Source organism: Heterodontus francisci, chromosome 14 (assembly GCF_036365525.1).
Source record: "Heterodontus francisci isolate sHetFra1 chromosome 14, sHetFra1.hap1, whole genome shotgun sequence".
NCBI lineage: Eukaryota > Metazoa > Chordata > Chondrichthyes > Heterodontiformes > Heterodontidae > Heterodontus > Heterodontus francisci.
Window position 1 is genome coordinate 91,781,974 of NC_090384.1, and position 25,631 is coordinate 91,807,604.

Consider the following 25,631-nt stretch of genomic DNA (forward strand, 5'->3'; position numbering starts at 1 on the left):
TTAAACACTGATTCTATCCAAAAAGGGAAAGAGGAAAGGATCCCATCTATCATTGTCTTCAAGAATTATCCAAAGTATGGTGGAGACTTTGTTTGGTATCAGTGGTTCAGATTAGGACTAATGTGCACCATCAAATAGTGAAGCCCCGAGCCAAGCCGAGGAAATGAAAGAGAATCCTGAACCATCCTGAAACTTTACTTTGGGCAGTGACTTCTAGTTTGACATAATCGATCTTGTAGCTTGACACAAATCCATGATGTTGAATACGCTTTCACACAAGGAGAGGAGAGCTGAGGTTAAGAACATTGGCCCCAATGATGCAGTGATGTTTTATGCTTGCCCACAATTCAAATCTCTTGAAAGTCTATTGTGGCACAAATGCCACCAGCCATTGGTTTAACAGACAGGACAAAAGTTAAGGACAATAGAAAACCCATCTGCCAAGTGCCTTAGAACAATTCAGAAGGTATCATCCCAGTGGAGACCATTGATGGAGCAAGTGTATATATAAACATTGGATAAAGGTTTCCACTTATTCCAAATTCTCTAGAACCCTTCACAAGAAAGGCCAAATTATTCTCTTAAAGCATCTAAAAAGAGGCTTGGTCCATCACATGTTGTCTGAGAATCATAGAATAGTACAGCACAGAAGGAGGCCATTCGGCACATCAAGTCCTGCACTGGCTCTTTTGAAGAGCAATCCAGTTAGTCCCACTCCCCCACTTTTTGCCATTATCCCTGCAATTTTTCTCCTTCAATTATGTATCCAATTCCCCTTTGAAAGCTACTATTGAATCTGTTTCCACTACCCTATAAGACAGTGCATTCCAAATCCAAACTGCTCGCCGTTTAAAAAGGTTTCTCCTGTCGCCTCTGACTCTTTTGCAGTGGAACATAGAATGTTGAAAAGCCAGTGGACATTAACATAACAATCCATCCCTTAATTAGAGCTTTTTAAAAAATACTTACCTAAATTTGTCTTATTCAGCTACCTTAGAAAGACAGTTGTGTATCTATATTTTTAAAGTCCAGGAATATTGCTGATTATATTCTGCTAAATAAGTTTAAATAACACTAGCTGCACTCTCACGCGCCATAGACTTCTGAAGAAGGCACTAATGATTTTGCAAAGTTGACTAGTTAAGATTTCATTTCTTCCTCCAGTATCAGGTAGAACACTGCAAGTTGATACTTATTGAAATTCAGTTGTATTTGGGACCTCTACAATATGAGTGAACCCTTCATTAAGTGCCATTAAACGTCATGTGCACTGTGAATAGAAAAGGATTGATGTGCTAGCTATGACAATGAAGATTTTGAATGCTAGTGTTTTTCCCCTTTGTTAGTTGCGAAACGTTATTGCCTCAACGTGCTTTAATCGGTATCTTGGAGGGTCATCGGCTGCTGAAATATTCATGCACCAAGATAGGGAGGACTTTGTTTATATCTCTCTGATTGTGTAACTACATTGCTGAAGTACAGTGTGAATAAATCCTTTGATGGCGGAAAGTGCTAATCTATCTGCTGCTGGTTTATCTTTGTCATAAAAATGCATTTGATTTATGTTCATAACCTGGTTGTAATCTCTTCACTGTTTCACTTTTCCTTTGGTAGTTAATTCTTTTGTTGTAGATATACTTTAATTCATATTTTTTGTCTAGAAATATGAAAAAAAAGGATTTCAATTGCAAAATAGCTAACTACTGTAAGAAAGTACATCAATGGAAATATTGGGGATGACATGAACTAATGTTAGTGTTCTTATTTAGAACTACCAGATCTTGATGGAACAGCAGACACAGTAGCAAGGCATCTAGTAGTAACCCCTGGCACCGAAACAGCTTGCATTTTTATCGTGCTTTCCACAATCTCAGGATACCCCAAAGCACTTCACAGCCTATAAAGTACAGTCACTGCTGTAATGTAGGGAAATATGGTAGGCAGTTGGTGCACAGCAAAATCCCATAAACAGCAATGAGAAACATGACTAGATAATCTGTTTTAGTGATGTTGGTTGAGGAATAAATGTTGGCTAGGGCACCAAAAGAACTCAACTGCTCTTCAAATCACATCATGGGATCTTTTACATCAATCCAAGAGGGCAGGTAAAACCTCAGTTTAACATCTCATCTGGAAGTCAGTGCCTCCAACAGAGCAGCACTCCCCTGCTACTGCACTGGAGTGCTAGCCTAGATTATGTGCAAATATCTCTGGAGTAGGGTTTGAACCAATACCCTTCTGATTCAGATATAAGAGTGCTACCAATGAGTCAAGACTGACACTGGTCTATTAATTCTGTATACAATACAACACCTGACATAACAATAATTGGAAGTACAGCATATTCTCAATTTGGAGTCTATGATTTTGCATTCCCTAAAGGGTTTTACTTAGATTAGTTTGGCTCTTTTGGGGCAGTTTATGTAATTCTTGACTCTTAGTGAACACAGTATGAATCAGAAGATGTTTCATTTGCTCTGGTGATTACCAGTTGGGTGCTGCTTGGTCAGAGAAATCACCTCAAATGCATTATTATCCAAATGTGAACAACTGGACCTGCTTTGGATTTTACCCCATTTTCTCGCTGTAAGTCATTTTATCTCACAGCATATTGGAGCAACATATGTATACCACAGCATTTTAGGCAGTATTCTGGCCATGTAAACTATGCCATATGCTAAGGTATAAAAAAACAGATTAGTGTTGCCCTCTTGTTTGTGATCTGGATCCAAGTCCAGGCTAGACTGATGTGTTGAAGTTTCTGTTCTCTGTAATTTTCCATTTTAAATGACTTTGGGGCAGTTTTAATCTGTTCATAAGCAGTGCAAATGGAGAAGGCAACAAAACTGCCCACAGATTGTCTCTAAATTAGGTTAGAAATTGGTTAGTGTGGAAAATGGCAAAAATTACACTGGTGTAACATGGGGTGCACTCCTGTGGTTGTGCTTAAGATGCATTAATAGAAGGTGCTTTAACATGCTTTTGGTTTATGATGCACTTGATCTGGGAATACTTGAATGGCACTTGGATGCATAAAATGGAAAAGTGCTCCTTATCTGGTACTCACAGCCATTGCTTTGATGAGCACAAAGATTGATATTCAAATTTAACGAAAGGAACTATCCTGACTGTATTCAGTACACAGCATAGTTACATTTTCTTGGCACTACCACATTGTCCCCTTATCAAGTTATCATGGGATGAACAATTTCATCCTTTCTCTGCATCTTCTGGGATACTCATTACTGTTCTCTGACTCATGGATTAACATCAAAGAGTTCAGTGAGCTGTCTGGTACAGGGTGAACTTTGGGCTGTGTTTTAAAAGCCCGCTGCTGAAATAGGCAGCGCGCATACAAATTTGCAGACCACACGCACTGGGCCCATGTCGCGGAGCTGCCGTGATTCCAAACGTGGCGGCAAATTACCATGTCCGGGGTGGCTGCCCCACGCCGATGACATGGAGGGGGAGGGCGAGCCATCCCTGGCAACAGCATCCATTGCCAAAGCACAGGCACTGGTGCCATTTTTAAAGGATATACAGCCCTCAATGAGCATTTAAATTTTAAAGATACAGAGACTATTATGTTTTTAAAAATGAATATAAGCTTTCCATGCCCTCTCATTCCCCCCCCGCCCTTCCCCCACAATAGCATTGCACATCATTCCTGCTCTTTTCACCCCCGGATGTCCTACCCTGAAAAATTGACCTTTACCTCACCCTGCCAAAGTTTGGAACTTTTGTCCTTTACCCCTTCCCATCACCACCACCACCACCCACCCCCCCCGACCAATCTGAAGCGTTTTAACCCCGCTCTCAACCTCCCGCACAGAGAAAATCACCTCCTCCCTCCTCCCCACAGGTGTCGGCCTCGTTTCACCGAACAGGGATTTGAAGGCGTGGCATTGCTGGCTGCCCGAATGAAGATTGGTGTGGCGAATAAGGAGGTGACGGGACCTTCATTAAGTCAGTTAAGTAAATTAATTTAAATATGGAAATCGTGGTCCCGTTGCTGAGCGGCGGGGCGGCCACCACAAGGCCTTGCCGCTGAGATCGGTTCAGGGCCTGCCGGCGTCAGGGTTGGTGGCGGACCTCCTCCGTTGCTATCTTCCTTCCACACCCCCACACCACTCCCCCCACCCCCCGTCACCGTTCCTGGCGTCGGAGAGCCTTTAAAATCCAGTCCAGTCAGGTATATATATATATGTATTATATATACCATATATAGAGAAGTCCTCGAGGCGGCCAACATCCCCAGCTTATACACACCACTGAGTCAGCGGCGCCTGAGATGGCTTGGCCATGTGAGCCGCATGGAAGATGGCAAGATCCCCAAAGACACATTGTACAGCGAGCTCGCCACTGGTATCAGACCCACCGGCCATCCATGTCTCCGCTTTAAAGACGTCTGCAAACGCGACATGAAATCGTGTGACATTGATCACAAGTCGTGGGAGTCAGTTGCCAGCGTTCGCCAGAGCTGGCGGGCAGCCATAAAGGCGGGGCTAAAGTGTGGCGAGTCGAAGAGACTTAGTAGTTGGCAGGAAAAACGACAGAGGCGCAAGGGGAGAGCCAACTGTGTAACAGCCCCAACAAACAAATTTTTCTGCAGCACCTGTGGAAGAGCCTGTCACTCTAGAATTGGCCTATATAGCCACTCCAGGCGCTGCTCCACACACCACTGACCACCTCCAGGCGCTTACCCATTGTCTCTCGAGATAAGGAGGCAAAAGAACAAAGAAGATATATACTATATATTATATATACTTGTCCAAAAATGCAAGATGCCAGTTCATTAAGATTGTCCTTTTTTACACTAAGCAGTAATGGTCTGGCTGTGGATTTGCAAGAAAAGAGCGTGCATTTGAGTTAAAAAATAACACAACACATCCCAAAACGATCCTCTTTGGAACACTGATAGATTTTTTAAAAGAAATGATCTTGTGCATTTAGAACTTCCTTAAAAATAATAGAGATACAGAAAACATATATAACAATGGCCACATTTCAGAATGAGAAAGAGATAAAGTACAGGAGGGAACCGACAAAAACTGGTGAGTTTAAGTGTCTGAGAGAATGACGTTACGGACTACTTGTTACCAGTTTTATCGTTTACAATATAGCATCATTCATCTTTTTACCCAGTAGCAGTTTTTTTCTGTTCTGTCCTGTTTATTTGTCACATTAGCAGAAGCTGGCTGGAGAAAATGGCAAGATTTATCATAAAAATCCAACTGGTTCACTAATGCCCTTCATGGAAGAGAACCTGCCAGCCCTAAACATGACTCCAGTCCTACATTACTTTGTTGAACATTAATACACCTGAATACCCAGTGATAGCAAACCACACAGTTGTAAAATCAATCGCCATGAAGAAACATATTGGACTGCACTGCTGAACACCACAAGGACTGCAGTGGTTCGAGAAGAAGGCTCACCATCATCTTCTCAGGACAACTAGGGAAGAGCAAAAAATGTGGCTTAGCCAGAATCAGCACATGCCAAGAACAAATAAGAACTTGCTTTACGCCTGCGCTCTCGGTCTGATGTGAACATACACCTATAACATACCTCGTCACCTCATAAAGGTCCAATGGGGGTAATAGTGGATCAGCCGCCCTCTATACATCTCTTGCTGTTTTCATTCCCATTTGAAGTCAATCAAAATGAAAATGGAGAGAGATGTAAAACAGACTGCCAATTTTATATTGCCTGTTTTACACTATCGTCCAAAGCACCCCCAGTGTATGTAGCACGTAGCCAGAAAATGTCACATTTATCTTTATCCCATGGCGTAACTCCCCAAATTCGTTATGGTTCTTCTGTGAAGCTTCCAAGCTTTTGGTGGAGCTCATTACCAAGTAAGGGTGGAAAGAATGAATGAAAATGGTGAGCTTTTCTTTAAATTTAATTCTTAACATATCAGCAAGGCCCAGTACTTTAGATAAGCCAAACTGTCTTGAAAAGATAAATCAGTTGATGGAAAAAACTGTGGCATTTTCAGCGACAATTCATAGTGTGAGGACAAAGTGAAATTCCCAATGGGAATATGGAGTGCTCCATGAAATGCATTGTGCTTGAGGGGTATGACCTGCACCACAGAATATTTCATATGTACCAGAGCAGAGCTTGAAGCAGTAACACAAAGTCATTGGTCCAGTTTCAGTTCATGATCACAGTAATGACATAATAGAACCTGTAGCCATTCTGTCTCCATCTTCCTGCTCATGTTAATCAGTACCAATACCCCTTGCCAGTTGTGAAGATGCTAGCACATCCAGATCACGACAGCCCATACTGCTGTATTAACTTCATTTAGGGAAATGCAGCAGCCAATTTGCACACATCAAGAACACAACAGCTATGGGGAATAATAAATCTTATAATCATAGAATTACATGGCACAGAAAGAGGCCATTCAGCCCATCGTCCCTCTCTGAAAGAGCAATCCAGTTAATCGCAGTCCACTGCTCTTTCTTCTTAGCCCTACAAATTTCCCCATTCAAATACTTAGCCAATTGCCTTTAAAAAGCTATTATTGAATCTGCTTCCATCACATTTTCAGGCAGTGCATTCCAGCTCACAATAAGAAGCTGCATAAAACTGATGTTTCCCCATGTCACCTCGGGTTCTTTTGCCAATTACCATAAATTTGTATCCTCTCGTTACTGGTCCTTCCGCCACTGGAAACAGTGGTCTGGATTTTACCTTAGACGTAAAAGTTGGTGGCGAACCCACTTCTGCCTAGGCCGGGGATCCGTCCCGCATTTTACGCGTCCCTGGGCTTTAATTGTCCTGAGTCGGGACTTCCACCTGCTTGAGGGAGGAAGTCCCGCTTCAGTGAGCTGCCAGCCAATCAGCGGGCCGGCAGCTCTTGGTCCCAGCAGCGCCACTGGGAGCGGTGGCCACTGCTGGGACTGTAGCCCAGCCGACGACATAGAACCAGGAGTGAAGGTAAGTTGGGCGTGCTTCACCAGGGGGATTGGTCATGCCCTGGTGAGGCTCGGGTGGTTGTTTGGGGGGTGGGGGGGGCGTCTTTGGTTCCGGGGGTGGGTTGGGAGGTGGGGGCGGCCCTCAATTGTGCCCGACTGCCATGGCACCCCCCCCCCCCCCCCCGGCACACGGAAAGGCCAGCAGCTATCGCTGGGCAACCTTTCACGTCCCCAGCACGCCCGCTTGCCACGGGTAAAATACATAGCCGTTAAATTGCTACTTAAAGGCCTTGATTGGCCTCGGGTGGCGGGCTGTTTTCCCCCCACCCGACCGCCGTAAAGTGGCCGCAGGTGGGGGCAGGGTGGTAAGGCCTCCCAGAACCTCCCGCTCAATTTTACGCTGCCCCCATTTACCCCCGTCGCCACCATCTGACCCGCTGGAACGGCGTAAAATTCAGCCTAGTTTCTTTTTATTTATTCTATCAAACTCCTTCATGATTTTGAACACCTCTATCTGTTTTAGTGATGTTGGTTAAAGGAGTCAATCGTATTGGAGTACTCCAGGAGCTTCTATGCATCTAAATTTCAAACTCCAGTTGTTGAGTAAATGCATCATCCAAGTGGTGTAAATGATGGTACAACTGTAAACTGTACATAACATGCAACAACCACAGAATGATACAAACAAAAAAATAACTGGAAATAGCTGGCACACACAAATACTAAAAGGCAAAAATACCGCTTATCATGTGGCAGCCAAAATCATTTGACAAGATACTTTCCTTTCCGTCAACCTGAAAGATTAGCTGGTTACAAATGGAACTCAGTATAAGACACTGAGCAATCACACCATGTCAGCAAGGCACAACCAGGGAATAGTGATCGACCCAAGCCTCGCATATCTCAATTAATCCAGTACAGAGTACATATTATCATTCATAATGTCATCTACCTTAGACAACCAGTGGCTCATTGATGCCACACTCAGTCAAATGTGGTCTTGATGTCAAAGGCAGTCACTCTCGCCTCACCTCTGGAATTCAGCTCTTTTATCTATGTTTGGATCAAGGCTATAATGAAGTCTGGAGCTGAGGGGTCCTGGCAGAATCAAACTGAGCATTGGTAAAAGCTGCTTCACTTTGCTGATGATTGAAAGTAGAATGATTGACAGGTAATTAGTTGGATTGGATTTATCCTGCTTTTTGTGAACAGGCCCAACCTAGGCAATTTTTCACATTGTCGGGTAGATGCCAATGTTTCAGTTGTACTGGAACAGCTTGGCTGGGGTGCGGTTAGTTCTGGAAAGCAAGTCTTCAGCACTGCAGCTGGGATGTTGTTGGGTCCCACAGCTTTTGCTGCGTTCAGTGTTCTGAGCCATTTCTTGATATCACGTGGTGTGAATCAAATTGGCTAAGGACTGGTTCCTCTGATGGTGGGGACTTCAGGAGGAGGTCGAGATGGATCATCTATTCGGCACTTCTGGTTGAAGTTGGTTGCAAATGCTTCAGCCTTGTCTGACCACGAATGGAGTTTAATTACTTTACTTGTAATGATAGAACTTTAAATGATCCACAAGAGTTTGATATGTCACTGAAGTAACATTAGGTTACAGCATGCTCTGAATACTATGAGAAAGGCTTTGCAAGTTGTCAGTGATTTATATATTTCAGGGACTGAATTATTTGTTCTTGGTTTAAAAAAAAAGTGCTGAATCTTACTTCTGTCTGTCTAGCTGCATTGAGGAATGCTGATAACATTTTTCATCATGAACCAGGACATCATGAATTCTGTGCTGAACCACAGCTTGGTGCCTGACTATGCAGCAATCTTAGAACTTATATTAAAGTACGAATATTTCATTGACTGTGCAACACTCTGGTATGTCCTGAGGTGGTGAAAGCATTCTATAAATGCAAATTTCCTTCTTTTTCTTTCATTTTTCTTTTTTTTTTGCATTTCTTTTCTTTCCTTCCTATAATTCTGTGCGCTATTTTTGCATTACACATCAGGATATTTACTTTCTAGTCTGCATAACATTGGTACATATTTTATAAAGGAGATACAGGTAGACAGGTACGTTATGATGGGCCTTTGTTTGTTTGGATTGTCTTTTAACAGTCATTTGAAAGGTATAAGTTGGCTACTGTTTACATTATACTCAACTATAAGGTGTTATGCCTGGGGCTTATTCTAGTCCCACTTTTCCACAAGTCAAAACATATATTTAAATTTTCCCACTGACTGATACGATCAGTCATATACTCTATTTTTCCCAGAATAAAACACACGATCCAGGTATCATTAACAAACAACAAAATTATTGGTTTATTATAAAACAAGTCTTAACCAGTAATGAAGTAAAGCATAAACACACAGATTGAAATATCAAAGTTCCCTTTTTACCTGATTCCCTCACACTCACACACACACACTCATATACACCAGTTAACTGGAAAAATAAAGGGTTTCGTGTTTTAGAACTCTTTTTTAAAAAAAAGACAAAAAAAAAAACACTTGGGCTGAATACTTGCTCATTCTTGAAGAAACAGCAGATGTTGTGTTCCAAAACTAACATACAGGCTGGCCTCCGAGTATATGTAGATGGGTCACTGGAATCTTTCAGAACAGTTCTTTTCAGACTGCATTGAGAATTAATTTAGCAGGCTTTTCTTCAAAGACAGGAGATGAGATGAGTTGACATGGTGGACATCTCAAGGTTTTTATAAAGGTGTTGGAAAGCTGAGCTGGGTTGTGGTCTTCTCTCATTCCTTGGGAATTCTCTCCTTGGAAGTTCTTTTCTTTTTTTTCTTTCTTCTCTTCTTCTCCTTGAAAGTTCTCTTCCCCAACTCCAAAACAATTCAAAAGTGAAACTGGAAACAGAAAATCCACCTTCTGACCTGTCACTTCTCTGCACACATCTTCCCCAGTTACCAGGGTTGCTGTTCTGTTTTTAAATTGAGTCATGTGACAACCAATAAATGTGGTTGTTAAACAAATCCTTTCAGTGCTCTCTTGATGACCCTCTTGAAAAAACTGGTTCAACATTTCTTCAGTTTGACTATGAATTCCTCAAAAAATATATTTAACAAAAACAGAAGCACTTTCATAACAAAGGACAAGTGCTTTTCAAATTAAATGCACCTATGGATAACAGATGACTGGAAAGAATATATGCATTTAATATCCACTGAGATAGTGGCACTCTTTGAATTCTGACCTCCTGAGCATCCCTGATTTCAATCGCTCCACCATTGGCGGATGTGCCTTCAGCTGTCAAGGCCCTAAGCTCTGTAATTCCCTCCCTAAACCTCTGCACCTCTCTACTTCTTTCTCCTCCTTTAAGAGGCTCCTTAAAACTTACCTCTTTGATCAAACTTTGGGTCATCTGTTCTTATGTGGTTTAGTGTTAAATATTGTCTGACAATGAAGCACCTTGGGATGTTTTACTGTGTTGAAGATGCTGTTATAAATACAAGATGGTGGTGTTGTTATATATCTTGCCTGTTTAAAAAGAAAAGAAAATCTTATTCAGCAGTGTAATTTTACTCAGAACATATTAACAGTATATGATATCCAACAATGTAACATCATTACCAAACATGATATGAATATTCAGATCAAATTCTTATTTTTCTCTGTTCCGTTTAACTCACTAAACATATATTGATTTTTCCATTCAGTTCTAAATTTGAATTGTTTTAACTCCAGTGCTGCTCAGAGATCTTGGGGGTGAAATTAGTCATGAAAGGCAGTGCTGAATGGATGATAGAAAATTGAAGCCAATCGGAAAAGTAAATTGGGCTAGGTGTGAAATGGGTTGCTGATGTGCCATCATCCATTTTGATCTCCTATCTAACGATTTCACCCCCATGTTTTCCTCATGTCTATTCATGCCATGAAATATCTTGGAAGATTCTTCATGTTAAAAGTGCTATTAAATGCAAGCTGTTAATAATCAATAAAACCACTCTCACACATTTGGAAACTATCTGCTTTTGGCTAAGAGTCAGGCAGTAGAGAGTAGTGGTGAATGGACATATGTAGTGGGGTCTCCCATGGGTGGTCATTGCAACCATTGAACTTTTTGATATATATCAATGACCTGGACTTGGTAAACAGGGCATAATTTCAAAGTTTGCGATGACACAAAGCTTGAAAATGTAGTAAATAGCGAGGAGGATAGTAAGAGACCTTAGGAGCTCGGACTGGTGAAATGAGCAGATGAAACTGGAAGGGAAATGAGAAGAAGTAATATAAATTAAATTGTACAATTTTAAAGGGGTTGCAGGAACAGAGAAACCTGGGGTTTACATATACAAATCTTTGAAAGTGACAGGACAAGTTGATAAGGCTGTTAAAATGCACATGGGACCCTTGGCTTTATAAATTGAGGCATACAGTACAAAAACCAGAGAGTTATGATACACCTATATAAGTCACTGGCTAGCCTCAGCTAGAAGACTGTGTCCTCTTTCTGTGCTATATGATTCTATGATGACAGCTTTATGTGGGTAAGTGATAATGTGGAATTGTCTTTGAACGATTACATTGAATGGGGAACTACAGGAAGCAGCTTAATATTATTTGACATTTGACAGCTGACACATAGTGAAGCTATTTCAATAGCACACTTGCAGGCAGTAGGAGCATAGATCAAATTGTAAAGAATCTTAGATATCACCAGGACACCTGGAAGGTGGATCTATTGGATGTGGCCAAATATAGATAAAGTGGCCTTGACTTCACCCAGACCTGTTTCTTTTTCTTCCAGCTTTTCAGGTGGTTCATGTGTCTATGTCTCTAAAGGTTGGAGGTGAGATGCACTCATACTAGTTTGAGAATTTACCATCAGAAAATAAAAGTTGTTTATACAACACGATTGCTTTGCAATTCGAGTCTCCAGGCAATTATCTGAAGAGAAGCGATCAGGAATTCCTTTTCATACAGTGCAATGCGATGCAATGCCAGCAGCAGTGGTGGGAGTCATTTAACAAACAATTCCCTTGCACATAGTTGACATATTTTATAAGTAACCTTTTTGTACACAGGTAATTGAAAGACAGGCAAATAATGTAATAGGAAAAGGGCTGGGACTCAGGAATCCAATGGAAAGGCTGAGTACGTACCCCTACCACCCCAGATGTTATTATACATAAACAGCAGACTAAGCCCCGTGACTTATAACACACAGTCATTGGTAAATGAGCAAGGTAAAGACAAAGGCACTGCAATAATGCCTTGAACCTTCACTCCATCAAAAATCATTATGCTACATAAAGTTTATAGTCTTATAATCAAATAATTTCCTGTCATTAAGTGTGTAGTTTACTTTGAACAAACAGCGTCATATACAGATAGTTGATTATTTTCAATAAAGATAACACTTGTATTGTATGGGGACATTCCTGCTGACTCAAGGGTGCAAACAACAGTCCCAGACCCAGTGTTATTCTGTGTCATCAGCCATTGAAGCTCACTTTAAAGCTGAAACTTCGTCACTGGGACAGGTGCTCTTTGTATTGTGGCATCAACTGCGATTGAAGCATTTTAGCTAAAAGGTTTTACATATTGCACAAATTTTAATTACTTTTTAAATCTGCCAAATGGAAAGTGTGATTAAAAAGACTGCATTGTTCTCTGTTTCAGAATCACTCTGACTCAATTCGGCATCACCTCTGTTTCTGGCTTAGCTGTATCATGATTTTGTACATTGGTGTATGGATCCAAAGGATTTTAAAAAAGAAATCCAATTTATTATGTATGTTTTAAACTGCCAATTATACCATGATCAAACTAGCTGCCATATTAAATAGTTACAATGCTATTTACTCCAATGGCATTTTAAAATTATTCCCTCTTTTGATCCAAGAGCTATCCTAAACCAGAAGAGGAGCTGCTGTAAATGAGTGATGTGAGCCCCCCTTCCCTTTAAAAAATAAAACTCAGTTTTAATCATTGGGCGGGTAATTTAATTACTCTTGGCTATTGACCTGAGTTTGGGCCGTCACAACTAATAAACCCTGGGGAATCACATTCAGTTTTGGATTATTCTGACCCAAACTGAATGTGATCTCCATGGGACTGGAAGCATAAATATAGTTCTAGTAACTGGAAATGACCCACTTCTATCAGCATTTACCTTTGTATGAAGCACACTACATTCTCTGAAAGGGTGAAACTATGTGGCAATAAAATCCGAAGAGGCCGAGTTAATCCTGTCCAGTAGTCAGGTTTGTACTGAGTGCTACTATGGCTCAGTTGGCTGCATTCTTATGTCTGAATCAAACAGTTGTGGGTTCAGGTCCTACTCCATGACTTGGGTACACAAATCAAAGCTGATCCTCTGGGGGAGTGCTGCAATGTTGGAGGTGCTGTTTTTCAGAGGAGGTGTTAAATTGAGGCCTGTCTGCCCTCTCAGGTGGAGGCAAAGGATCTCCTGGCACTGTTTTGAAGAATAGGCAAATTATCCCTGGTGTCCTGGCTAATATTTACCCCTCAATCAACGTCACAAAAACAGATTATCTGGTTAGTATCACATTGCTGTTTGTAATGGGAGCTTGCTGTGTGCAAATTGTCTGCCATGTTTCCACATTACAACAGTGACTACTTCATTGGCTATAAAGGCTTTTAGATGTCTATTGGTCATGAAAGGAACCATTTCTGTGCATGTCTTTCTTTTTAACCCTTAAAGGAATTCTAATCCATCAGAGTAACATTTCAGTATTTGTGAACAGTGTGGGTGTGCTTCAGTTAGTTAATTCCTATCTAGTTAGTGTTTTCATTAGTAAAAATTTGGGTTCAAGGAGGTTAGTAAGCCACCCTGCACATCCCACTTAAATTTTCCCATGTTTAGTCGTCCTAAAATGAACCACACTGGCATCTCTATGAACATAATACTGATATGACTCACAGAAGAATTTATGACCTTGACCTAACCAGCTGAAAGCTTCCTTTGCTTTCCAAAGTAGGCCTGCCTCATATACTCAGCTATTTCCAGTGCCAATGAGAGAGATCTCTTATTTTTAAGGCAAGCTCATTGTGAAACAAAATAGACAGATCCTGCTACTTCTGTGCAAAATGGAAGCACAGGTAAAGGTAATCAGATAAAAACTATAAATAAAGTTACAGGAATTACATCTAAAATTGCAGACATTAAAATAAATTAAGTTAAATTATCACTGGACTAGTAACCCAGAGACCCAGGGTATTTCTCTGGGGACATGGGTTTGAATCCCACCACAGCAGAAGGTGGAAGTTGAATTTAATTAATAAATCTGGAATTAAAAGCGAGTCTAATGATGGCCATGAAACCATTGTCGATTGTTGTAAAAACCCATCTGGTTCATTAATGTCCTATAGGGAAGGAAATTTGCTGTCCTTACCTGGTCTGGCCAAAATGTGACACCAGACACGCAGCAATGTGGTTAACTCTTACATGACCTCTGAAAAGGCCTAGCAAGCCACTCAGTTGTACCAAACTGCTACGAAGTCAATAAAAAGGAATGAAACTGGACGGACCACTCGGCATCGACCTAGGCACCGGAAACGACAACATCAAACCCAGCCCTGTCGACCCTGCAAAGTCCTCCTTACTAACATCTGGGGGCTTGTGCCAAAGTTGGGAGAGCTGTCCCACAGACTAGTCAAGCAACAGCCTGACATAGTCATACTCACGGAATCATACCTAACAGACTATGTGCCAGACACTGCCATCACCATCCCCGGGTATGTCCTGTCCCACCGGCAGGACAGACCCACCAGAGGTGGTGGCACAGTGGTATAGAGTAGGGAGGGCGTTGCCCTGGGAGTTCTCAACATCGACTCCGGACCCCATGAAGTCTCATGGCATCAGGTCAAACATGGGCAAGGTAACCTCCTACTGATTACCACCTACCGCCCTCCCTCAGCTGATGACTCAGTACTCGTCCATGTTGAACACAACTTGGAGGAAGCACTGAGGGTGGCAAGGGCAAAAAATGTACTCTGGGTGGGGGACTTCAATGTCCATCACCAAGAGTGGCTCAGTAGCACCACTACTGACCGAGCTGGCCGACTCCTAAAGGAAACATGCTGCTAGACTGGGTCTGCGGCAGGTGATGGGGGAACCAACACGAGGGAAAAACATACTTGACCTCATCCTCACCAATCTGCCTGCCGCAGATGCTTCTTGTCCATGACAGTATTGGTAGGAGTGACCACCGCACAGTCCTTGTGGAGACGAAGTCCCGCCTTCACATTGAGGATACCATCCATCGTGTTGTGTGGCACTATCACTGTGCTAAATGGGATAGATTTCGAATAGATCTAGCAATGCAAAACTGGGCATCCATGAGGCGCTGTGGGCCATCAGCAGCAGCAGAATTGTACTCAATCACAATCTGTAACCTCATGGCCTGGCATATCCCCCACTCTACCATTACCATTAAGCCAGGAGACCAAACCTGGTGCAATGAAGAGTGCAGGAGGGCATACCAGGAGCAGCACCAGGCATACCTCAAAAATGAGGTGTCAACCTGCTGAAGCTACAACACAGGACTACTTGCATGCCAAACTGCATAATCAGCATGCGATAGAGCTAAGCGATCCCATAACCAACGGATCAGATCTAAGCTCTGCAGTCCTGCCACATCCAGCCATGAATGGTGGTGGGCAATTAAACAACTAACTGGAGAAGGTGGCTCCACAAATATCCCCATCCTCAATGATGGGGGGAGCCCAGCACATCAGTGCGAAAGATAAGGCTGAAGCATTTGCAACAATCTTCAGCTAGAAGTGCCGAGTTGATGATCCATCTCGGCCTCCTCCTGAAGTCCCCAGCATCACAGATGCCAGACTTCAGCCAACTGGATTCAGTCCGTGTGATATCAAGAAACGACTGAAGGCACTGGATACTGTAAATGCTGTGGGCCCTAACAATATTCCGGCAATAGTACTGAAGACCTGTGCTCCAGAACTTGTGTGCACCGAGCCAAGCTGTACTAGTACAGCTACAACACTGGCATCTACCCTGCAATGTGGAAGATTGCCCAGGTATGTCCTGTACACAAAAAGAAGGACAAGTCCAACCCGGCCAATTACCGCCCCATCAGCCTACTCTCAAACGTCAGTAAAGTGATGGAAGGTGTCATCAACAGTACCATCAAGCAGCACTTGCTTAGCAATAACCTGCTCAGTGACGCTCAGTTTGGGTTCCGCCAGGGCCACTCAGCTCCTGACCTCATTACAGCCTTGGTTCAAACATGGACAAAAGAGCTGAACTCAAGAGGTGAGGTGAGAGTGACTGTCCTTGACATAAAGGCAGCATTTGACCGAGTATGGCATCAAGGATCCCTAACAAAACTGAGGTTAATGGGAATCAAGGGGAAAAACCTCTGCTGGCTGGAGTCATACCGAGCACAAAGGAAGATGGTTCTGGTTGTTGGAGGTTAATCATCTGAGCTCCAGGACATCACTGCAGGAGTTCCTCAGGGTAGTGTCCTAGGCCCAACCATCTTCAGCTGCTTCATCAATGACCTTCCTTCAATTATAAGGTCAGAAGTGGGGATGTTCGCTGATGATTGCACAATGTTCAGCACCATTCATGACTCCTCAAATACTGAAGCAGTCCGTGTAGAAATGCAGCAAGATCTGGACAATATCCAGGCTTGGGCTGATAAGTGGCAAATAACATTCGCGCCACACAAGTGCCCAGCAATGACGATCTCCAACAAGACAGAATCTAACCATCTCCCCTTGACATTCAATGGCATTACCATCACTGAATCCCCCACTATCAACATCCTAGGGGCTACCATTGACCAGAAACTGAACTGGAGTAGCCATATAAATACCGTGGCAACAAGGGCAGGTCAGAGGCTAGGAATCCTGTGGCGGGTAACTCACCTCCTGACTCCCCAAAGCCTGCCGACCATCTACAAGGCACAAGTCAGGAGTGTGATGGAATACCCTCCACTTGTCTGGATGGGTGCAGCTCCAACAACACTCAAGAAGCTCGTCACCATCCAGGACAAAGCAGCCTGCTTGATTGGCACCCCATCGACAAACATTCACTCCCTCCACCACTGATGCACAGTGGCAGCAGTGTGTACCATCTACAAGATGCACTGCAGCAATGCACCAAGGCTCCTTAGACAGCACCTTCCAAACCCGCGGCCTCTACCAACTAGAAGGACAAGGGCAGCAAATACATGGGAACACCACCACCTGCAAGTTCCCCTCCAAGTCACACACCATCCTGACTTGGAACTATATCGCCGTTCCTTCACTGTCGCTGGGTCAAAATCCTGGAACTCCCTTCCTAACAGCACTGTGGGTATACCTACCCCACATGGACTGCAACAGTTCAAGAAGGCAGCTCACCACGACCTTCTCAAGGGCAATTAGGGATGGGCAATAAATGCTGGCCTGGCCAGTGACGCCCACATCCCATGAATGAATTAAAAAAAAGTGACCTTGGACCATTATTGAAGAATAAGTAGCTTTTTGAAGTGTAGCATATTGGATTTTGAATAGCATTGACAGGAATTAATGAATTCCTTTCATACTGCATGTGAAATACATGCATGTGTAAAAATGTTAAGTGTGGAGTGAACAGATCCCTCATTTCTAAAAGCCCATTTTTCCACTTATATGTTTCTACCATCTTTCTGGCTGTTGCTATGATCCTTAGGTCCAAAGTTTTGTGCTTTGTAATACAATTGCTGACCAATGGAAATGTTCCTGACAAAGCTTCCTGCAGCACGTAATGGAAAAACATTCCTATCAATCAGTCTACAAGCTTGACCATTGGAAATCTTTCCTGCTCACCCTGATTCTCCTTTCAATAAGTTCGGTGCCTGGCAAAATGACTTCAAATTCACCAGAAAACTAATTCCATTGCTTTTGTGATTTCAGCAATATTGTGTGCGTCTGGAGAGGATCAATGAGTATTACCAGTGCAGGTGTCAAGGTCATTCTAGATGCCAACAAAGTACATTTAGGACTTAAACTGCTTCTGAACAGATAATTGTCATAACTGAATGATCAAAGTGTATGTAAAAACCTGAAACAGCATTAGAGGAGTAGAATAAGTTTGATGTGTCATGGATAGAAGGAAGTGCACAGGATCACAACAGGCAAGGCTAACTTAGCTTCTGCCTTAGATATTCTCTTTTGTTCTGTGGTACTGGTCACTCTCATAACTGGTCCTCACATGTTACATTCAGGAATATGTCACGACTGTCAAATATCTAATCATACAATGGTTTAACCCGGGGGCATATCAATAGGACCTACTAAAGATCTGAACTAGTTATCATGGGTAGATCTTGACTTTGCATCATAATTGGTGAAATAGGTAGTTAGTTTTTTTTATTCATTCATGGGATGTGGGCGTCACTGGCCAGGCCAGCATTTATTGCCCATCGCTAATTGCCCTTGAGAAGGTGGTGGTGAGCTGTTTTCTTGAACCATGTGAGGTAGGTATACCCACAGTGCTGTTAGGAAGGGAGTTCCAGGATTTTGACCCAGAGACAGTGAAGGAACGGCGATATAGCTCCAAGTCAGGATGGTGTGTGACTTGGAGGGGAACTTGCAGGTGGTGGTGTTCCCATGTATTTGCTGCCCTTGTCCTTCTAGTTGTAGAAGTCGCGGGTTTGGAAGGTGCTGTCTAAGGAGCCTTGGTGCATTGCTGCAGTGCATCTTGTAGACGGTACACACTGCTGCCACTGTGCGACAGTGGTGGAGGGAGTGAATGTGCCAATCAAGCGGGCCGCTTTGTCCTGGATGGTGTTGAGCTTCTTGAGTGTTGTTGGAGCTGTACGCATCCAGACAAGTGGAGAGTATTCCATCACACTTCTTACTTGTGCTGTGTAGATGGTGGACAGGCTTTGGGGAGTCAGGAGATGAGTTACTCACCGCAGGATTCCTCGCCTCTGACCTGCTCTTGTAGCCACAGTATTTATATGGCTACTCCAGTTCAGTTTCTGGTCAATGGTAGCCCCAAGGATGTTGATAGTGGGGGATTCAGTAATGGTAATGCCATTGAATGTCAAGGGGAGATGGTTAGATTCTCTATTGTTGGAGATGGTCATTGCCTGACACTTGTGTGGCGCGAATGTTATTTGCCACTTATCAGCCCAAGCCTGGATATTGTCCAGATCTTGCTGCATTTCTACACGGACTGCTTCAGTATTTGAGGAGTCATGAATGGTGCTGAACATTGTGCAATCATCAGCGAACATCCCCACTTCTGACCTTATAATTGAAGGAAGGTCATTGATGAAGCAGCTGAAGATGGTTGGGCCTAGGACACTATCCTGAGGAACTCCTGCAGTGATGTCCTGGAGCTCGGATGATTGACCTCCAACAACCAGAACCATCTTCCTTTGTGCTAGGTATGACTCCAGCCAGCGGAGGTTTTTCCCCTTGATTCCAATTGACTTCAGTTTTGCTTGGGCCCCTTGATGCCATACTTGGTCAAATGCTGCCTTGATGTCAAGGGCAGTCACTCTCACTTCACCGCTGGAGTTCAGCTCTTTTGTCCATGTTTGAACCAAGGCTGTAATGAGGTCAGGAGCTGAGTGGCCCTGGCGGAACCCAAACTGAGCATCACGGAGCAGGTTATTGCTAATCAAGTGCTGCTTGATGGCACTGTTGATGACACCTTCAATCACTTTACTAATGATTGAGAGTAGACTGATGGGGCAGTAATTGGCTGGGTTGGATTTGTCCTGCTTTTTGTGTACAGGACATACCTGGGCAATTTTCCATATTGCAAGGTTGATGCCAGTGTCATAGCTGTACTGGAACAGCTTGGCTAGGGGCACGGCAAGTTCTGGAGCACAGGTCTTCAGTACTAGTGCCAGAATACTGTCAGGGCCATAGCCTTTGCAGTATCCAGTGCCTTCAGTCGTTTCTTGATATCACACAGAGTGAATTAAATTGGCTGAAATCTGGCATCTGTAATGCTGGGGACTTCAGGAGGGGTCTGAGATGGATCATCAACTCGGCACTTCTAGCTGAAGATTGTTGCAAATGCTTCTGCCTTATCTTTTGCACTGATGTGCTGGGCTTCCCCATCATTGAGGATGGGGATATTTGTGGAGCCACCTCCTCCAGTTAGTTGTTTAATTGTCTGCCACCATTCATGGCTGGATGTGGCAGGACTGCAGAGCTTAGATCTTATCTGTTGGTTATGGGATTGCTAAGCTCTATCTATCGCATGCTACTTACGCAGTTTGGCACGAAAGTAGTCCTCTGTTGTAGCTTCAGCAGGTTGACACCTCATTTTGAGGTATGCCTGGTACTGCTCTTGGCATGCCCTCCTGCACTCTTCATTGAACTAGGGTTGGTCTCCTGGCTTGATGGTAATGGTAGAGTGGGGGACATGCTGGGCCATGAGGTCCCAGATTGTGGTTGAATACAGTTCTGCTGCTGCTTATGGCCCACAGCGTCTCATGGATGCCCAGTTTTGCATTGCTAGATCTGTTTGAAATCTATCTCATTTAGCACGGTGATAGTGCCACACAACACGATGGACAGTATCCTCAATGTGAAGGCAGGATTTTGTCTCCACAAAGACTGTGCGGTGGTCACTCCTACCAATACTGTCATGGACAGATGCATCTGCGTCAGGCAAATTGGTGAGGACGAGGTCAAGTATATTTTTCCCTCTTGTTGGTTCCCTCACCACCTGCCACAGACCCAGTCTAGCAGCTATGTCCTTTAGGACCCAGCCAGCTGTGGTGCTGCCGAGCCATTCTTGGTGATGGACATTGAAGTCACACCCAGAGTACATTCTGCACCCTTGCCACCCTCAGTGCTTCCTCCAAGTGGTGTTCAACATGGAGGAGTACTGACTCATCAGCTGAGGGAGGGTGGTAGATGGTAATCAGCAGGAGGTTTCCTTACCCATGTTTGACCTGATGGCATGAGACTTCTTGGGGTCCGGAGTTGATGTTGAGGACTCCCAGGGCAACTCCCTCCTTACTGTATACCACTGGGCTGGATCTGTCCTGCGAATGGAACAGGACATACCCGGGGATAGCGATGGCAGTGTCTGTAAGGTATGATTCCATGAGTATAACTATGTCAGGCTGTTGCTTGACTAGTCTGTGGGACAGCTCTCCCAACTTTGACACAAGCCCCTAGATGTTAGTAAGGAGGACTTTGCAGGTTTTGCTGTTTTTGTTTCCAGTGCCTAGGTCAATGCCAAGTGGTCTGTCCAGTTTCATTCCTTTTTATTGACTTCGTAGTGGTTAGATACAACTGTGTGGCTTGCTAGGCCATTTCAGAGGGCAGGTAAGAGTTAGCCACATTGCTGTGGGTCTGGAGTCACATGTAGGTACAGACAGCAGATTTCCTTCCCTGAAGGGCATTAGCGAACCAGATGGGTTTTTGCAATAATCGACAATGGTTTCACGAACATCATTAGACTAGCTTTTTGAATTCAAATTCCACTTTCTGCTGCGGTGGGATTCGAACCCATTGTCCCCAGAGCAATACTCTGGATCTCTGGGTTACTAGTCCAGTGACAATACCACTATGCCACCGCCTCCCGTGAGTTGATAGCTGGCTTTGTGCCTATAACTGATGAAGCAAGTGCTTATATTGGAATTACAGGATGAATGCTCCAGGGTTTGAGCAACTGGTTGACATTGACAGCACAACAGAGTGCATAGACCTGTGACTGATCCTGACATTTATCAATCTGCAGTTGGCAAGAATGCAAGTGGAAAAGGAGGGTGAGGATGAAGATTGTCAATTCTGTCACTGTCATCAACAACACTTGTAAGGGAATACAGCTGCCTTGAAGAAATGTGCCAATTTGTTGGAAAAAAAGATAGTGAAGAACTTTCAATGTTTCATCAAATGAACAATTACATCCACTAGGCTGCAATGAAACACAGATCAGGATACCAGATACTATCGATACAATTACCTCTGGCCAGGTGCCAGCACAGGTGTATGAAGAAGGTTTCATGCTTTTGCAGTATTGGACCTAGTTTAAAATGATGAAACATTTTCCAGTGTTAAAATGTGGAAACTGTATTAAAATGTTTTCTTTAAGAGTTGCATCGAAGTTGATTTTATTTAAGTGCTTGGCTATATTTCTTTGACTTTACTTTCAATTCCAAATCTTATCAAAATGATCTTCTGTTTTTAATGAAACCTCACGTACAGCATTTTTCATGTGGGCCACTTTATATTCCCCTGTTAATGCGACATACTCTATATATAAAACTAAGAGAACAATGTGAGAATGTATTGAATGGCCTGAATAAAGTCACATGCGTGGTTGGTACAATGCAAAGCCAGATTTGTTACTGGTTACAATAAACCTATGGACCTGTGATGCTGAAGTGTAAATAATATATTTGATTTAGATCTAAGAAAAATGTCGCAATAATTGTTTATACATGATTCCATTTTTTAACTCTTTCAGGGACAGGATAAAATCAGTATCTTTTAAACTACTTTTTCAGGTGCGAGGATTCATTGAGCATTAATATTAACGTATTGGTGTTTTGCTAGGACTGCAGTCACTATTTTTGGGAATTATAGCATTTATTTTCTTTGTTCTCTTGAACTGTAAGTAACCTAAAATTTGTCCTTCCATATTTAGGAACATAGGAACATTTGGAACAGGAGTATGCTGTTCAGCTCCTTGAGCCTGCTCCACCGTTCAATTAGATCCTGGCTGATCTGTATCTCAACACCATTTTATCACCTTTTGTCCATATCCCCTGATATCCTTACCTAACAAAAATCGACCTATCTCAGTCTTGAAAGCTCCAATTTTTCTAACATGCACAGCTGTTCAGGGGAGTTTTCGATCACCCTGTGAAAAATTTCTTCCTGATTTCATTCCTGAGTGACCTAGCTCTAGTGTTAAGGTGATGTCCCCTTGTTCTTCAATTCCCGCAACAAAGGCAATAGTTTATCTGTTTCTACCCTATCAAATCCTTTCAAGCTCAATTGACTCACTCTTCAATCTTCTATACTCAAGCGAATACAAACCAAGTTTAAGCAATCTGTCCGCATAATTTAACTCTCTTAGCTCCGGTACCATTCTGAAATTATCCTTTGTTTGTGATGCCTGGAACATTTCTGAACTATGTCACACTAGACTGGTTATTACATTTGCTGCTAGTGGTGGGATCAATCTTTGTTGACAGGTATGGGAATCATATAATATTAAAGCGTATAAGCTCAGTGGATTTTTTATAGAACGTACTATTACCAATATGCTAAATAAGCCCAGTGACAACATTACAAATATTTCAGTTGGCCTCCATTTTCGAGATTTTCTGTGAGGGTAGAGGGTTAATTTCCTCCATTTGATAACTTTTAACACAAAAGATAATTGAATACAAAACAGGACTTTAGAGAAAAATAAGGGAAGGAATTCAATTTCCCCTAAAAGGACACAGGAACATAAAAAATAGGAGCTGGGGTAGGCCATACAGCCCCTTGAGCCTGCTCACCATTCAATAAGTTCATGGCTGATCTGATCTTGGCCTCAACTCCACTTTCCTTCTTGTTCTCCACAACTCTTGACTCCCCTATGGTTCAAAAATGTGTGTATATGTTCAATGACTCAACCTCCACAGCTTTCCGGGGTAAAGAATTCCAAAGATTCACAATCCTCTGAGCGAAGAAATTCCACCTCATCTCCATCTTAAATTGGCAAACCCTTATTCTGAAAATATGCCCTCTAGTTCTAGATACCCCCACAAGGGGAAACATCCTCTCAGGATCTACCCAGTCAAGCACTTTCATAATTTTAAAGACCTCTATTAGGTCACCCCTCAGTCTTCCCTTTCCTAGTGATAGACTTAATCTTTCTCTCTACTTATTTTAGATTCCATTACCAGAATGAGCTGACAGGCATTATGCTTGCTTTGTACCACAGATGAAAGAGATGAAATTATTGAATGGGTTAACTTGTAACAGGTTGAACGGTGGACAGACTTTGTAGTGGTACTTATCTAGACCACAGTCGCCATGAGGCTTTATGGCATCCAGCTTCACAAGCCAAGGATTTATTTGCTTTTGTAACATATAAGTTGCCACATCATCATTGTTCCATGGTCACCTTCATTGCATTCCATTCTGTCCAAACAAAGGTGAACCCGTTTCACTTTTATTCCAAGGGTATGGAAAAACTTAACAGTGCAGGAGAACGAATAACAACCTTTTGTATTTTGCTGCACTTAGAGTTAAATCATAATGTCAGAGCTGTACTTAGAACTTTGAATCACATATAACCCATTCAATGACTTGGCACTGCTTGATGTTTCACTTCTGAGCCTGCCATTGCTCTTCTTAACCTTTACCAGGCCAGTACATTGCCCTCTCTTCACGTAACGTGCCAAAAATAATGTTTAACTCTTTCGAATATTTCAGGTGGGAGGTATTGGCTAAATATTTGGTTAGTAGAAATGCTGTGCCCCTTAAACTGATAAAATGAGCAGTATTACTTATCTAACACCATTTTGTTCATATTTAAGCACAATTAAAAAAAAATCCTCTTCAGGATTAATCAATCTGTTCAATCTGTACTTGTACTTAAAAAAACGGGAGAATCTAGAACTAGGGGTCACTGTTTAAAAATAAGGGGTCGCCCATTTAAGACAGAGATGAGGAAAAATATTTTCTCTCAGAGGGTCGTGAGTCTTTTGAATTCTGTTCCTCAAAAGGCGGTGGAAGCAAAGTCTTTGAATATTTTTAAGGCAGAGGTAGATAGATTCTTGATAAGCAAGGGGGTGGAGGATTATCGGGGGTAGGTGGAAATGAGGAGTAATCAGTTCAGCCATGAACTTATTAAATGGTGGAGCAGGCTCGAAGGGCTGAGTGGCCTACTCCTGCTCCTAATTCATATGTTTGTATGTACGTATGTTCGCAAAAGTAGCAAAAGACCATCATGAGAGTACCAACACTACAGACACTGCAGTGGTTCAAGAAGACAGTCCACTATCACCATCTCGGGGCAGCTATGGAAATGGCTTAGATCTAATGTTAAGATGACATCGTCTTGTTCCATGAGAGGAAATATTTTTCTGCATTTACCATACCAGATTTTTAACATTTTAAGCACCTCGATTAGGTCACAACTCAAGCTCCTATACTCAAGTGAATACAAGCCAAATTTATGTAACCATTCCTCATAATTTAACCCTCTGAGTTCGAGTATCATTCTACTGATTTGCATGCATTGAGAATTGCCTTGGTGATTGTTTACTCAAAAATCTTTCAGGTGAGACATTAAGCCGAGGCCCTGTCTACCCTCTCAGATGGATGTAAAAGATCCCGTGGCATGATTTTGTAGAAGAGCAGGTGAGTTGTCCCCAGATGATAGGCCAATATTTATCACTCAACCAAAATTACTAAAAAAAAAAGCAGATAAACTGGTCATTATCTCATTGCTGTTTGTGGGGCCTTGCTGAGCACAAATTGTTTCGCATGCTTCCTACAGTGCAACTGTGTCTACATATCAAAGAAGTTTATCAGCTGTAAAATGCTTTGAGACATCCTGAGGAGTGCAAGGTTTATAAATGCAAGTTCTTTCTTTCTTTCTAATATAAGATAGCTGAAGTAAGGCACTCAGGTACTAACCCCATTTCTAATAGATTGTAATGCCTCAATACCACTTGTGCATAAAGATTTGTGTGCTTCCAATTCTGCTACCTTCTGTTCCACTGGTATAATTCCCCTGAC

General features: G+C 42.7%; 1 long non-coding RNA gene across 1 annotated transcript in view; it reads right to left on the minus strand.

Moving 5' to 3' along the window:
• Window positions 1-5,001: 5,001 nt before the first annotated feature.
• LOC137377342 (uncharacterized) overlaps window positions 5,002-25,631 on the minus strand; it is a 57,252-nt gene continuing 36,622 nt past the window's right edge. Inside the window, exons 2-3 of the long non-coding RNA XR_010976397.1 lie at window positions 10,294-10,433; window positions 5,002-5,457 (exon numbers count right to left, since the gene is read on the minus strand). This is a non-coding gene — a long non-coding RNA (uncharacterized lncRNA). The remainder of the gene's footprint in view (window positions 5,458-10,293; window positions 10,434-25,631) is intronic.